This window comes from Lissotriton helveticus, chromosome 10, assembly GCF_964261635.1.
Source record: "Lissotriton helveticus chromosome 10, aLisHel1.1, whole genome shotgun sequence".
In the NCBI taxonomy this organism is placed as follows: Eukaryota; Metazoa; Chordata; class Amphibia; order Caudata; family Salamandridae; genus Lissotriton; species Lissotriton helveticus.
In genome coordinates, this window is record NC_136071.1 from 452,589,790 (window position 1) to 452,603,984 (window position 14,195).

Below are 14,195 nucleotides of genomic sequence, written 5' to 3' on the forward strand. Positions count from 1 at the left end.
ACTCTTGGATTTCTTGTTAGCCAATCCCATCATTTGGTATTCCCGCAACTTTCAGAATTAAAATGTTGAAGATCATTTTCACAATCCTGGAATAGTAATATCTTCCCCTTCTTGCTCAGTCATGTTCTACATTTCGTATGACACTGATACTGCTTAATATGAAGCAGACTTACACTACCTCTATGAGTACTACAATTATTTAATTCTCTACATCACTTTTAATCACAAAGTAATGTAAAACAGTATACAGCATTGCAGACTTACATTCCCTCTACTCCATGTTTTGATTGGCTGCTTTAATTAGCTTATGAAAAGAAACAGTTTTTCTGAACTCATTTAAACTGCACATACATGTCCATGATGTCCAATCCTATGATTAGAAGTTATGTCTCTGAACTACACTTATCCTCAAGGCCAAATTGTGTAGGAGCCATTAGAACTTCTTGAAATTCCACAGATCATATCCCGAGAATATTTTCCTAAAATTTTGGTTTTAAAAACACCAGGTAAGAGTTTTTAAGGTCATACGGCAATTTTTTTTTGAAAATTACAACAGAATCATTACAGAATGACCAGCCATTTCTAGACTTTAAATAAGCTGTGTAATGTCCTGATGATATTGAAGGGCCGTCATGATATATAATTGCTGTAGTTACAAAAGTCCTTCCTGATATTGACAACTGCGAAGCTACAAAATTTTTTATTAAAGTTGTCAATTTTGTTCCATCAGGCCTACATCGTTGGAACATTAAAATGATGTACTGGCCATATGTTCGTATAAATAATGTGGACATCATTTCAGATTTACATTGGCTACACTCCATGTTGTGATTAGCTCCTTTTACTAGCTTATTAAAGGAGACTGATTTACTGTCTGGCAAAGTTAAATATACAAATCTTTCTGAGTCTACACTAGTAGTACTTGATACCATACAGTTCTCGCAGTCATGCTGCCATTGATAAGAAAGCCCAAACAGCTGATCTACATCTACACCTTCAGCATGTAATACATGAAGCATATACATTAAAAACTCCTGACAATCTTGCTGAATATTTTGAGAGAATTGTGTTTGGCCTGAACATCTATCTAACAGATTTCTAATTTCAGACACACTTTCTATGTTTCTTCTATCAGTGGTACATTTCTCTAACACAGAATTTAACAAACTGCAAAATCTTTGATCAGAATTGACCACAATCTCTTCTTTTACATTTTTTAGAGAAAACAAAACATTAATTACTACATTAGCATAGCAGTTGACACCAGAACTGTTTTCAAACTGAAAACCAACAACATCTTCAACAGAATCCTCTTTGTTTCTGCTTGTAATTTTAGGTTCATTCACTTTTTGTCTTTTTGCTACAACCTCTCCAGTATTGTTCTCATTTCTTCGTTTCCGGCCTACCAGACGTTTCTCAAACAAAGGAAACTGAGGCAAATGTGGCGCATACTCTCTTCTTAACCTATTGTATTCCTTAACACAATCTAGATCTGCACAAATGTTTCTGACATCACAGTCAATCAAGTACAATCCCGATAAAGTTCTAACTCGTGACAATGCCACATATGCCATACCCTCCTTGAACACAGAACTGCCAATATTCACCAATGCAGTGTCTACACTTAAACCTTGCGATTTATGAATTGTCACCGCATATGCCAAGCAAACAGGGAACTGCTTACGGCGAACATATAAGTCTTTTACAAGCAAAAATCTAGCAGAACAACGAGCAATTAGCTGTACTTCCTCAATGCCATCAAATTTAATTTTTAAAAATTCAATTCCATCTCTATTTCTGTATTTCACAAAATCAACAACATTACCCATTGATCCATTTACCAGACCTCTTTCAACATGTAAATTCCTTCTTAAAATTATACGGCAGTTCAAGCACACATTCAGAGTCTTTTCAAAACCTGCAGTTTTAGATATACTCTTCTCTAATGAATCCAATTTTGTTTTCAGATTCTCAGACAAAATAATTGTTGATCCCATATGCTCTACTCTATCAATAGCTTCCACTTTCACAATCTCTTGCTTTTCTAAATGCAACATTTTGTTGTTAAATTTTGCACATTCTGCAAGAGTTGGCATCAAACATATTCCAGATTTCTTATCAGTAATTTTCTGAAAAATATTCTCAGGCACAACATCTTGTTCTGGATATAAATTTGTCAGTAATCGTGCATGTAAAGCTTCTTTCCCATGCTCGGTCACTTTTCCAATTCTAACATCTTGTAGAATAGTCTTGTAAACTTCATCCTTTGCCTGACGCATATTTTCATGCAGTTCAGCATAATTGAAGTTTAACCATATATTGACGTTGCCAATGCTGCCTAGGCACTTCCTGGTATCTTCATGCGTGAGCATTTTGAACACAGGTTGCCCTTTCACTGGTGTCAGCTGCAGAAGATCTCCAAAAACAATGATGTGTTTGCCACCGAATAACACATCATACTCTGTTTTGAGAACTTCTTGCATCCTCAAATGCACAAAGGCAAGCATGACATTGGAAACCATGCTTACTTCGTCAATGATAAGAAGTTTCATTTTCCTCAAGATTCTTGAAACTTCAAAACAAGCATCTCCAGATAGCTTGTGATATTCTAATTTGTTGTCATGCTCCACTGGCAGCATCAGTAAACGATGTAAAGTAATCCCTTTAATATTATGTGCTGCCAGTCCAGTTGGAGCAGTGACAACACAAGACAGTGATGACTCTGTCCTTTCCTGCAAATAGCATGAAATTGCTTTAATGAGGAAACTTTTTCCAGTTCCCGCTTCTCCACTAACGTACAGTCGGACAGGCTTCAACGACGTACATGAGCACTCTTTCTTATCATGACTTAATCCATGATCAATTTGCATGGTAACTTCGTCATATATTTTCCTCTGCTCAACGTTGAGTTGCCTTTCCAACTCTTCTAAGTTAACCGCATCCTCTTGAGCATGTGCCATGGCTCTTTCCACCTCATTCATAGCAGTGGCAGCTTCATTTTCAATAAGAGGTCCTCCTAGTGGATCCTGACTCAATGAAGCAGAACTCTGACTGTCCTGAGAACTGTCTCTGGCAATCTCGGCTGCAATCGTTGCTTCCTGCTCAATTTCCGCATTCAACATTTCTACATATTTGGGAAAAGCAGGACATTCTATGGTCTCCTTGGCGGCATTGAAAGAGTCTTCGTAACAGAGGAAATCTCCAAGCAGTTCCTCTTCTGCACGCCAAGGCTTGAAAAGTTGCAAAAGTGCTAAATAGAAAAACTCCTTTTTTTCAGGAGATTCGCCACTCAATTTTCGATGGTTTATCAAGTGGCATTTTCTTTGCTTGACCAGACATCCCTCACTTCCTATTACAGCATACACTCCTTTCTCAGTATCTTCTTTGATGTTCCTCTTGAACATGTAATTTTGCAGAACCTCATACAGACAAACATTCTCTAGGTGACTGCTTCGATTTGGATAATATGTATCCAACATGTTTGTCTTCAAAATGTCGGTACTGTTTGGCTCCTTTTCCGCCAAATACTCAATTTCCCGCACAGGTTTGAGAACTCGATTACGCGTTGCAGCAAGACCAAGACTCGCCCAAACGATACTCCTGGACTTGGCATAGAGACTTGCTGAAGACAACCGGTCAGAACATTCGTACGCTCCGATTTCTCGATGCGACAACATCTTCAGACTGAAACTGTACAACTTCTTGCTGAGGCTCTTTTCATGGGAAATGTCCTCCCACATATCCTTCAATTCTGTCTTCTCTTTTTTGGTGATATACGACGTCACATACCGAGCCACAGCCATACAGTTATCAGCCACAAACTGTATATCCATGTTAGCATTCCACATGGACAAAATCACCGGGTTGTAGTCGTTGATATACTTGGACTCTTCGTTCCTCTTCAAATTGTAAGTGTTTTTAGGTGATTTCTTCATCACATTATGTCGCAGCGAAGACATCAAACTGTTTACTCTTCCTTTAGAAATCACCGGTCGTGGGAAGCCGAAACGACATTTGGTGTAGAACTTGTCTTTGTTTCGGAATTTACGACGGCAGTACTTTCCACATCGATGGCTTTGGAAACGCAGAACTTTTTCTCTTAGGCTTTTCTTCTCCTTTGCGTTTGGAACAGCACACGTAGAATACTGTTGGATGAAACTCATCACTGAGTCTTCTGGATCCGTTCCAAATTTAGGTGCATCCTTGATCCACAGCAACATATGTATATGAGGAGCTCCTCTTGCTTGGTACTCCTTTCTCCAGAAGAAATCCAACACCTCTCCAAGAGGTGGATTCTTCTTATTCATGATGAAAGACATCATAGCTTCAAATCTATGATTGAAGTACCTACATACATTGACTGGATCCAAAGAGCACAGTTCTCCGGGTGTCTTGAATTCGATGTTTTCTACGTTAGCATTTGCCTCTCGTAGAAATTGAAGTAAGTCTTCCCAGCCATACTCGGCACAACTCAGAGTGAGGAACCATGTGGGAGTACCTAAGTTCCTCAGCATACATTTTAAATCACCATGACGACGGTACCAGTACTCATTAGTACCACGCTGACACGCCATGAGATTAATCAGGTGAGATTCCAAAATACTATCTTGGACATTCACTTTATCCATAAAATCACTTGCTGAGATGTTTTGCATGTGTATACCACTTTTCAAGATGTGGTTCACTGCATATGACAGTCCAGACAGATCGCTTTCAAACAGGAGATGAAACAAATAAGGAATGCATTGTCGAAACCTAGCATCTCCTGCATACAATCGCAAAGTCCGGTATTCAGAAGCAGGAATTTGATGAGGTCGCTCATCATATCTTCCTCCCTGACCTGTTGGAAAAAGCTGTGGGAAACACCGAGCTTCCAAACTTTCCTCCCAAACACTAATGGGACTCCCTTTGGCTTGTTTCATTTGAAACAACTCAATAGCATTCCCCATGACTTCCTTTGAATGCAAAGGATGAACACTATAATGTTCATATATTTCCTCACTAGTAGAGGGTTCTACTTTCTCAATTTGACCAGCACACAAATCGCTATCCTCTTCCTCACTTACTTCCTCTTCTGCAACATATACATTCTTATAGTATTTATTATTTTTTTTCAAATACAATGTTGCCTTTTTAACTTTCCTAACATCTACTAAATCTTGCCATATTTTCTTATTCTTTGTCGGAACCCCATTAACTAAGATAACCAGAGGTTCCTCTTCCACTTTTTCTACTCCAATTGTGTTAATGTTTTTCTTCAAATCTAGAGGCAAATAAACAACTCTTCCCTTTAATCCTCTCTGTAAATCTGATGGAGGCAATTTCCCTGTCTTTGGCTCCATTCTTACAATAGCCTGAAAGGGATGGATACTTTGAATCAAAATAGATTCATAAGTATTTAAATCCTTCAATTCAGAAGGAATCTCAACCAATTCCAGATTATTATGAACTGCTCTAGCAGGCATCTGGTTTTGTTTTAATTTGTTACAACAATAAGTACACACACGTTGATCCAATCCCAAATCAAAACAATTTTCTACCATCAAGTATGTTGCAAAATCCTTCCATTCACTATTATTTTCCCTTTCACTTTTTGCATATAAATCCACTAACTTAGTCTGATTCTTATAATAAGTGCGTCTACAACACACACAAGTGAAATTAGGCCTCTCACTTGATTTCATGTCAAACGTCGCAATTTCCCTCTGGAAATTATCTGTACTGGAAACCTGTACACTATCTTCCAAATGACCCTCTACTTCTTGCTCAATTTCAACATTCTCCTCTTTACTTCCAAAGTAACAAAACTCAATTTCTTCACATATATTCTTCACATCTATTTCAGAACCATGCAAAAGAGCAGCGCATAATTGTTTCAGCATAATTGCTGGACTCTTAGCATAATACAACAGTCTAACTAACTTCCTCACTTTGTTATGATGCACTGCTAGCATCCTGAAATGATGAAAAACACTCTGGCATACTCTCCTGGAAAGACAAGCCAGTGAATGACCATGCAAACCTGTCACTTCTCTCACTCTGCAAGGATCTAATTCTTGCAACAACCTTATTTTCTGCTTCAAACTTTTCTTGTTAAATGTCCGTACAAAATCACAAAGCAAATTGATGGAATCCTGTCGCACACTGCAAATACTACTACACTTCCAGGTGTACACAGGACCCTTAGCACGTCTTCCTAAAACCTCATTACCTAACAACTCTTCTGCCTCTGTTGTCACAAGTTTTTCTTTTTCAACTGGACAACCATCTTTCACTTCATAAGCACGACCACTGATGTCAACTGCATGCACCAAATCATTATCCTGGAAATAACTCTCTTCATTAAAAAATGCCTCACAGCTTGAACTATGTATCCATTCTCCAGAAAAAACTTCACAAAAATTACTACGATTAACTATTCTCTTCCATCTACTATTTCTTTTGAAATCAAAAATTGCCTTGTTTAGCTTCCTAATTCTATTGATTATCAAAATAAATAACTTACGTTTAATTTCAAAAGCCTGATCAATAACTTTCTCAACTTTTTTTTTTCTCCTATAAAAAACTAATTTCTGTTGACCTTTCTTAATATTTTTTAACAAATTGCCAATTATCCTGTTACGGAACATTCGTTTACGAATCTCCGTAAACTGTTGTTTCCTTCTACTATCATGCACAGATTTATCTCTTGCTCTAGCAGTAACATTTTCATTTGTCCTTTTCTTTCCATTTGATTTACTTGTCATTTTATGGATTGAAACATTTTCTGTACTAATATTTTTTTTATTACAAATATTTCTTATGAAATATTTAGAGCTCTTACCCGGTGCTTTCTTCATGGCTTGAGAAATCTTTTTGTTAGAGGACTGCTGCATTTTTTTTTTCTCCTGCTGTCTTTGACGTTTTGCAGCCTTCATCTCTCTTATTTTTGTAGGCATCTTGAAATGATCTGCAGTTGAATCTGAGGAAAAAGATACTAAAAAATGTTATTAAACATTATTATCAAACAGTAAATCATTAATAGTGATCAAAAATATAACACACTACTTGACATTTTATTTTGAAGATTTTTTAGTCATTGCCATTTTTACAATACAGAAATACCAGAAAAGAAATGACATTTATATTTATGTTACCTATGCTATTTTATATGTGAATCTGATCTAATTTTATGAGCATATTTTAATATTTTATTGAAAACACTACACATAACCTGTTTTTGAAGGTGTTTTTATTTTTAAATTAAACGGTTTACCTTTTTACTTTTTATTGATTATAAATTTTAAAAATAAATGTTTATAATTCCAAAGGCTGAAGCAAGTCAGCTTCCCATCCGATATCATATAATTCAGACAAATCTGCATCCTCATCACGCTCTTCTTCATCCTCAGGATTTAAATCATCCAATGGATCAACATCCACTGATGTTTCAATTACAAGTTCAATGATGAGGTCAAAATCAACTGATTGCAGATTGTCGCTCATGTTGAGGTTGTCTTTATCTTTAAAGAAAGATAACAACAATGAGATGTTGCAGAGTAAGAGACAAATCTCACAGATTATAATAGTAAAATTATTTAACAAGAGTAACATTTTGCAGCTATTATTTAACCATGTCCAGCGATGCTGAGCAGGTGAAGCCTATGTCTAATTTTTCACTGAACAGGACTCATCTGTTCTTAACCTTGGATAAGCCTCAACGACTCTGTGTTCCCTGCACATACTCAAATGTTAAAGTGCAGATTTATATTAAATGGCAGATCCCCAGGCATGCACCAGTTAATGTGCACCACTGTTTTACCACCCATGGTGTGCCGCATTTACAATCAGATAGGAGAAAGCTGCTTCAAAACCCTGCGCCTGCTTGAAGCTTGCATAGGTCTTGACGCAGCATTGTATAGATGGGGCACCCCTGAGCCTTGCTGGAGCTGCATCGCACTTACGATACAACTCCAGCAATGCGCCACCTTTACAGCACAGATACGTCACGCATCTGTGCCATTTTTGCCCCATGCTGCGCCGCATTGTAAATACAGCACACCATGGGTGGCGGAACAGCGGCGCAAAATGACTGGCACATCCACTGCTGCATCGGTTTCATGTGGCACGTTTTTTTTACACCATGACACATCTGCCTAAATGCATCAATTTGTAATTTTCTCGCCTCATAGCAAATCTTTTGCACCGCCACTGCGTCACAAAAGTGACGCACAGTGGCGCAAAAGATGCATACACCTATCATAAATCTGTCCCTAGCATTTTAAATGATTAATTCAGGATGACGATAAGGTGTGGCCTATGCAGAGCTTTGTTTAAGGTGAGGCCTACTCAGGGTTGCAGATCAAAGTTACGCTTGATGAAGAATACAGAGGAGATAATACATGTAAAGGCCTACCAATGAAGTAAGTAATGTCCACTTTATTGCACCAGTCATCATAAATGTATCCCTAAGCTTCTTATCTTGTTACAGATGAACCACCATATGTACATGACATTTTAAGTAATTTCCACATGTGCAGTGTTTTCAAAATATAATTTGAAAATCGTTTTTGGGGAAAAGTAATGGTTTGCAAAATTATGACAATTACATAATGGTGTATGCTTCTCTATAAAGCATTTCAGTATCTCTAATGTCATTTTTCCCATATTACATTATAAGACCTTTCCCCATGAAGCACATTCCTTGTAAATATGCTCCCACCTGTGCATTGCAAATTTAGATTTTCACTGTTTCAGACACATAGCCATGTTGAAAGTGACCCAAAAAAATTGCAAACGTTTCCCCATGAAGCACATTCCTTGTAAATATGCTCCCACCTGTACATTGCAAATTTAGATTTTGACTGTTGCAGACACATAGCCATGTTGAAAGTGACCCAAAAAATTTGCAAACGTTTAAAAAAAAAAAACATTCATGTGTCTTAATGACATTTTAAGTCATTTCCCCATGGAGAATGTTTTCTAAGTGGCACAAAAGAGGTATACACCTATCATAAATCTATCCCTAGCATTATAAATGATTAAATCAGGATGACAATAATATGTGGCCTATCCAGAGGTTTGTTTAAGGTGAGGCCTACTCAGGATTGCAGATTAAAGTTACGCTTGATGAACAAAACAGAGGAGAACATTTTATTGTAAATGCCTACCAATGAAGTAAGTGATTTCTACTTCATTGCACCAGTCATCATAAATGTATCCATAACCTTACTTAAATTGTCCTTAAGACACATAAAAGCGTTTTTTGATTGGCTTTCCTGCATGGTAGGGTCACTTTTAACATGGCTATGTAACATAAACATTCAAAATCAAAATTTTCCATGTACAGGTGGGAGCATATTTACAAGCAATTTGCGCCACAAAGAAAGGTCTGACATTAAAATGGCAAAAATAACATCAGGGACAGTCAATTGCCTTATAAAAAACCATACACCATTATGTCCTTCTCATGCATTTAAAAACAATTCCTTTTTCCCAAAAACGATTTTCAAATCATAATTTCAAAAAACTGCACATGAGAAAATGACTTAAAATGTCATTGAAACACATTAAAGCATTTTTTGATTGGTTTTCCTGCATTGTTGATTCATTTTTATCATGGCTATGTAACACAAACATTGATAATTAAAATTTTCATGCACATGTAAGAGCATATTTACAAGCAATTTGCGCCACAGAGAAAGGTCTTACACTAAAATGAGAAAAATAACATCAGGAACAGTCAATTGCCTTATAAAGAACCATACACCATTATGTCCTTGTCATGATTTTATAAACAATTCCTTTTCCCCAAAAACGATTTTAAAATCATAATTTCTAAACACTGCACATCAGAAAATGACTTAAAATGTCATTAAAACACATGAAAGCGTTTTTTGATTGCCTTCCCAGCATGGTTTGGTCACTTTTAACATAGCTATTTAACACAAACATTCAAAATCTAAATTTTCCATGCACATGTGAGAGCATATTTACAAGCAATTTGCGCCACATAAATCATAATTTTCTCCTTAAAGCACACTATTCTCTATCTAAAGTAAAGAAATATTTTCTCACCTTAGCAAATACTTTGAGTTTGAAAACAGTCTCAGAAACACACCAATTTGTCTTCAGCAGAGCAAAAGGTATGCACTCCAGAGTCTGCAGCTATGAAAAGCACAGAAATGGTGTAATTCTTCACACATATTTCTCATGTCACCCAATCAAAACTCTTCCCTCACTTTTTTTCAAATGAAAACCCTTCCCCCTCTGCCCTTTCTGCCTATTTTCCATAGCAACCACCTCTTGGAGAAACTCTGGTGTTTGCAAATTCACACAACAATGTTGCAATTGAACTCTGAACTCTCAGTGCACCTGCATATCCAGTGCTTTCTTTCATTTAATGATTTTTTATTGACCACTCAAAATACATCTTTCAAAGAACACATCTCTACACCCTAACTTTCTGTTTTCATCAATCAAAATCCACCAATCACTGTTACTACTTCATGAACACAGAAACTCCACAGTTTTTTTCATTTCAAACTCACATTTTTTCAACTGCCATTTCATTGCCACACTTCATCTGACTGCAGGAGAACCTTCTCTCACCATGTTTTCTGTCTGGATTGTTGGTCATAGTTATATTCACTGGGCTCAAAGGTACGTTGAAAGCAGGAATTTACCTAACCTCAATTTACAAGATGTGGAAATTAAGTGGTTTGGCCACAGAGGATTAAAATGTCACCAATTGATACCATTGGTGAAAACCTTTATGCATTTGCCCAAACCTGACCTGTTAATTGTGCACTGTGGAGGTAATGACTTGGGCACTTTGACTGGTGTAGGTCTGGAAATGCTTTTAAAGGACACCTTTGAGCAATTAATGGCACTTTTTCCTCAGACTGCCTTGGTATATTCAAATATATGCCAAAGACAGAAATGGAGGTGGTCAAACCAATTTTGTCCACAAATTGAGAAGTCGAGGAAGCATGTAAACAAATCTGTTTCAGCTTACATGAGAGACCATGGAATGGGCTCCCTGTACAACAATAACTTGCGTTACTACATGCAAGATATCTACAGAGGAGATGGAGTTCACTTCTCAGATGAGGGCAACAGAGTTTTCACTCTGAATTTAAAAATGTGCATTGGTACCTACTTATAAGTACCAAAATGTACCATAAACCCAAAAGCTCTTCTCAGAGCTACCCTACATCTAATCACTCACAATTATTATTTTACTCTAACTTTTTTTACTAATTTTCAACAAAGTACGCTCCCTGGGGCGCTACCCGGTACGCGTACCGGGAGCTAACCTCGCGAAATTTTAAAAAAAAATGTTTTTTTTTCGCACATATGGGCCTCCTCAGCCACCCTCACAAAACCTAGGGGGTCAAGATAAGTCTACCATGCCCCCTTCTACCTATTCTGAACATTATTTGCCCTCCATCTTGTATCATAATTCGACCGAAACACAAAATGGTGGACTCCCGTTACGCTTAAGGTTCGCGTACCAGGGCGCTCACCGGTTCGCGTACCGGGTCGCTTCCTGGGAAGCGCACCATCAAAAAAGGTGGGAAAGTAGTTCACACAAAAGCCACTTGAGACAATTTCACCAAATATAGATTAGCTCATACTACATACCAATCCCTACCATTTTCACAAATTTGATTGGAATTCCATTTAGCCATTTAGCCTATAGAACTCACTAAATACCGTGAGGTAAATTACTTCACAAAACACATCTGAAGTGTTGGAATTGACAACCAATTAAAATGTTACTTTCATTTTCTACTTTTTTTACCTGACATTTAATTGGTTATGTACCCGAATATATATAAAGGAAGAGAAGGAAACACAGCCATTTTGACTACTACTTCCTGGTGTACATTTCTATTAGAATTTTCATTAATAACTTCAACTTCTTTTTAAAGGTAAGTTGTTATTTTTAAAACTGAAGTATATTGAGCACTTTAAGTTAATATGGCAAACTTTTTCTGTTAGTTATATACTATCCCTCTGTAGTACTTATAAATTTAGATACACTTTTTTATATTCCTACTTCCACTCTGATACTATACACTGCCCAAAGATAAATTCTCTGTTAAAAACTGCCTATCTAAAATTAATCCCAACTGTGCCCTACCTCTACTAATATATATTTTTTTATGCAAATTTCAGGAAAAATGGAAAGTGAACAAAACATTTCATTTGAAATTGTCCTTCCAGAGTCCAACACAGAAATCATTGATCCAAATGAGATTGAATTTATGGATGAATCTTGGGACCAAGAACTACTGCAATGTGTACAAGCAGTAGATAACCTCCTTGCAAATGAGGACATTTTACAACCTCAGAGACTACAATCTATATTCCATGATTATGAAATTTCTGACAATGAAATGTTAGAAAGTTTAATAAATTATGAAACACAATAAAAAAAACTTAAAAAAAAAAAAATAAATAATCAACAAAACCAACAATCAATTAACATACAGCATTTGAAAAGTCTATCATTCATTTTTCATTGTGATACGCTCCCCAGAACGCTTCCCGGTTCGCGTACCGGGCGCTAACCACGAAAAAAAATAAAAAAAAAATTTTTTTTTTTTGCTTAGCGGGGCCCCTTTAAAGCCTCCACATCAAACCTAGGGGGTCAGGGAGGAGCTAGTATGCCCCCTTATGGTTATTTCCCCCTTTGTTTTGGCCTCCTCTTGTCTCTCAATCCTACCGAGAGACAAGATGGCGGCCGCTCCGGACTGTTTAGAATGTTGACAGACACCGGAGAGCCAATCAGCTTAGCTACGCGAAGTTCCGGTACGCTTAAGGTCCGCGGACCGGAGCGCTGCCCAGAGCGCGCTTACAGATATATATCTTTTTTTAAACGTTAATTTCTCAAAATCCACTGGAGCACATATATTGAGACCTACAAAAGGCACATCGGGCTACCAGTCCCTACAATTTTGCCAAGTTTCGTGCAAATCCATTCAGCCGTTCGGGCTAAAAGTGAGGCTAACCGCCCTATGGAAAACTCAATGTTAAAAACACGTTTTGGGACCCCCCTTTTTTCTCGGCCCCCCCTGGACGAACCCCCCCAAAATTTTCAGGGGCTGCTCAGAAACAAAATGTTCCATTTTCCTGAAAATTTCAGCCAATTCCGTCCACAAACGCCAAAGTTATTAGACATAGAATTTTCAAAAATCCCATAGGGAAAAAATCCTAACTATATATACCTACTGGCGACCGCCAGTAGGTAATAATAGAGAGATAGATAGATAGATAGATAGATAGATAGGTAGATAGATAGATAGATAGATAGATAGATAGATAGATAGATAGATAGATAGATAGATAGATAGATAGATAGATAGATAGATAGATAGATAGATAGATAGATAGATAGATAGATAGATAGATAGATAGATAGATATATGTATTACCTACTGGCGGTCGCCAGGAGGTAGATATAGTTAGGACCTAATTTCCAAAGGAAATACGCAACATTCTATTGGGAATAACTTTGTCGCCAGTTCTTTGCAAATTTGGCCCGCTCCGCTCCTTCCCTGAAAGTCTTGCGAAGATTCGTCAAGCGGGGGCCGAGAAAAAAGGGGGGTCCCAAAACGCGTTTTCCCCATGTTAATTTCGATAGGACGATTAGACACGGCTACAGCCCGAACCGCTGAACGGAATTACACCAAATTTGGCAAAATGGTAGGGTCTGGTACGCAGATCACCCTTTTGGTTAAATGGTGTAAATCCCTCCAGTAGTTCCAGAGAAAATCAAAACAAAATATATATATATATATATGGACGGAGCCTAACCACACATCTCATCGTGAGATCTGATTGGCTGTCAGCACTTCATCCAAGAAGTGTTGGCAGCCATCTTGGGACCAATATACATGATAGCAACTCATTAAAAAGCATTGCAGTTAATAGAAGGTTTTAGGACTTTAGTTACATTATAAATCATTTGTTGATGGTACCATACTCATTTTAGGAATTGTGGTGTGTTCTAAGGTGATTTTACCATGTGAAAAAGCCTTCTGCTGGGATATCATGAATTATGTTTGAAAGAAAACTATTATCTCATGCTTTTCCCACAGTGGTTTGTAAGGGGATCTATAAGCTAAACTGAAAGCATATTTTCTGTAAATTCACATTATCTTTCTCAGTCTTGTGAGAATGAAGTCTGACATTCTCAGTAAAACATG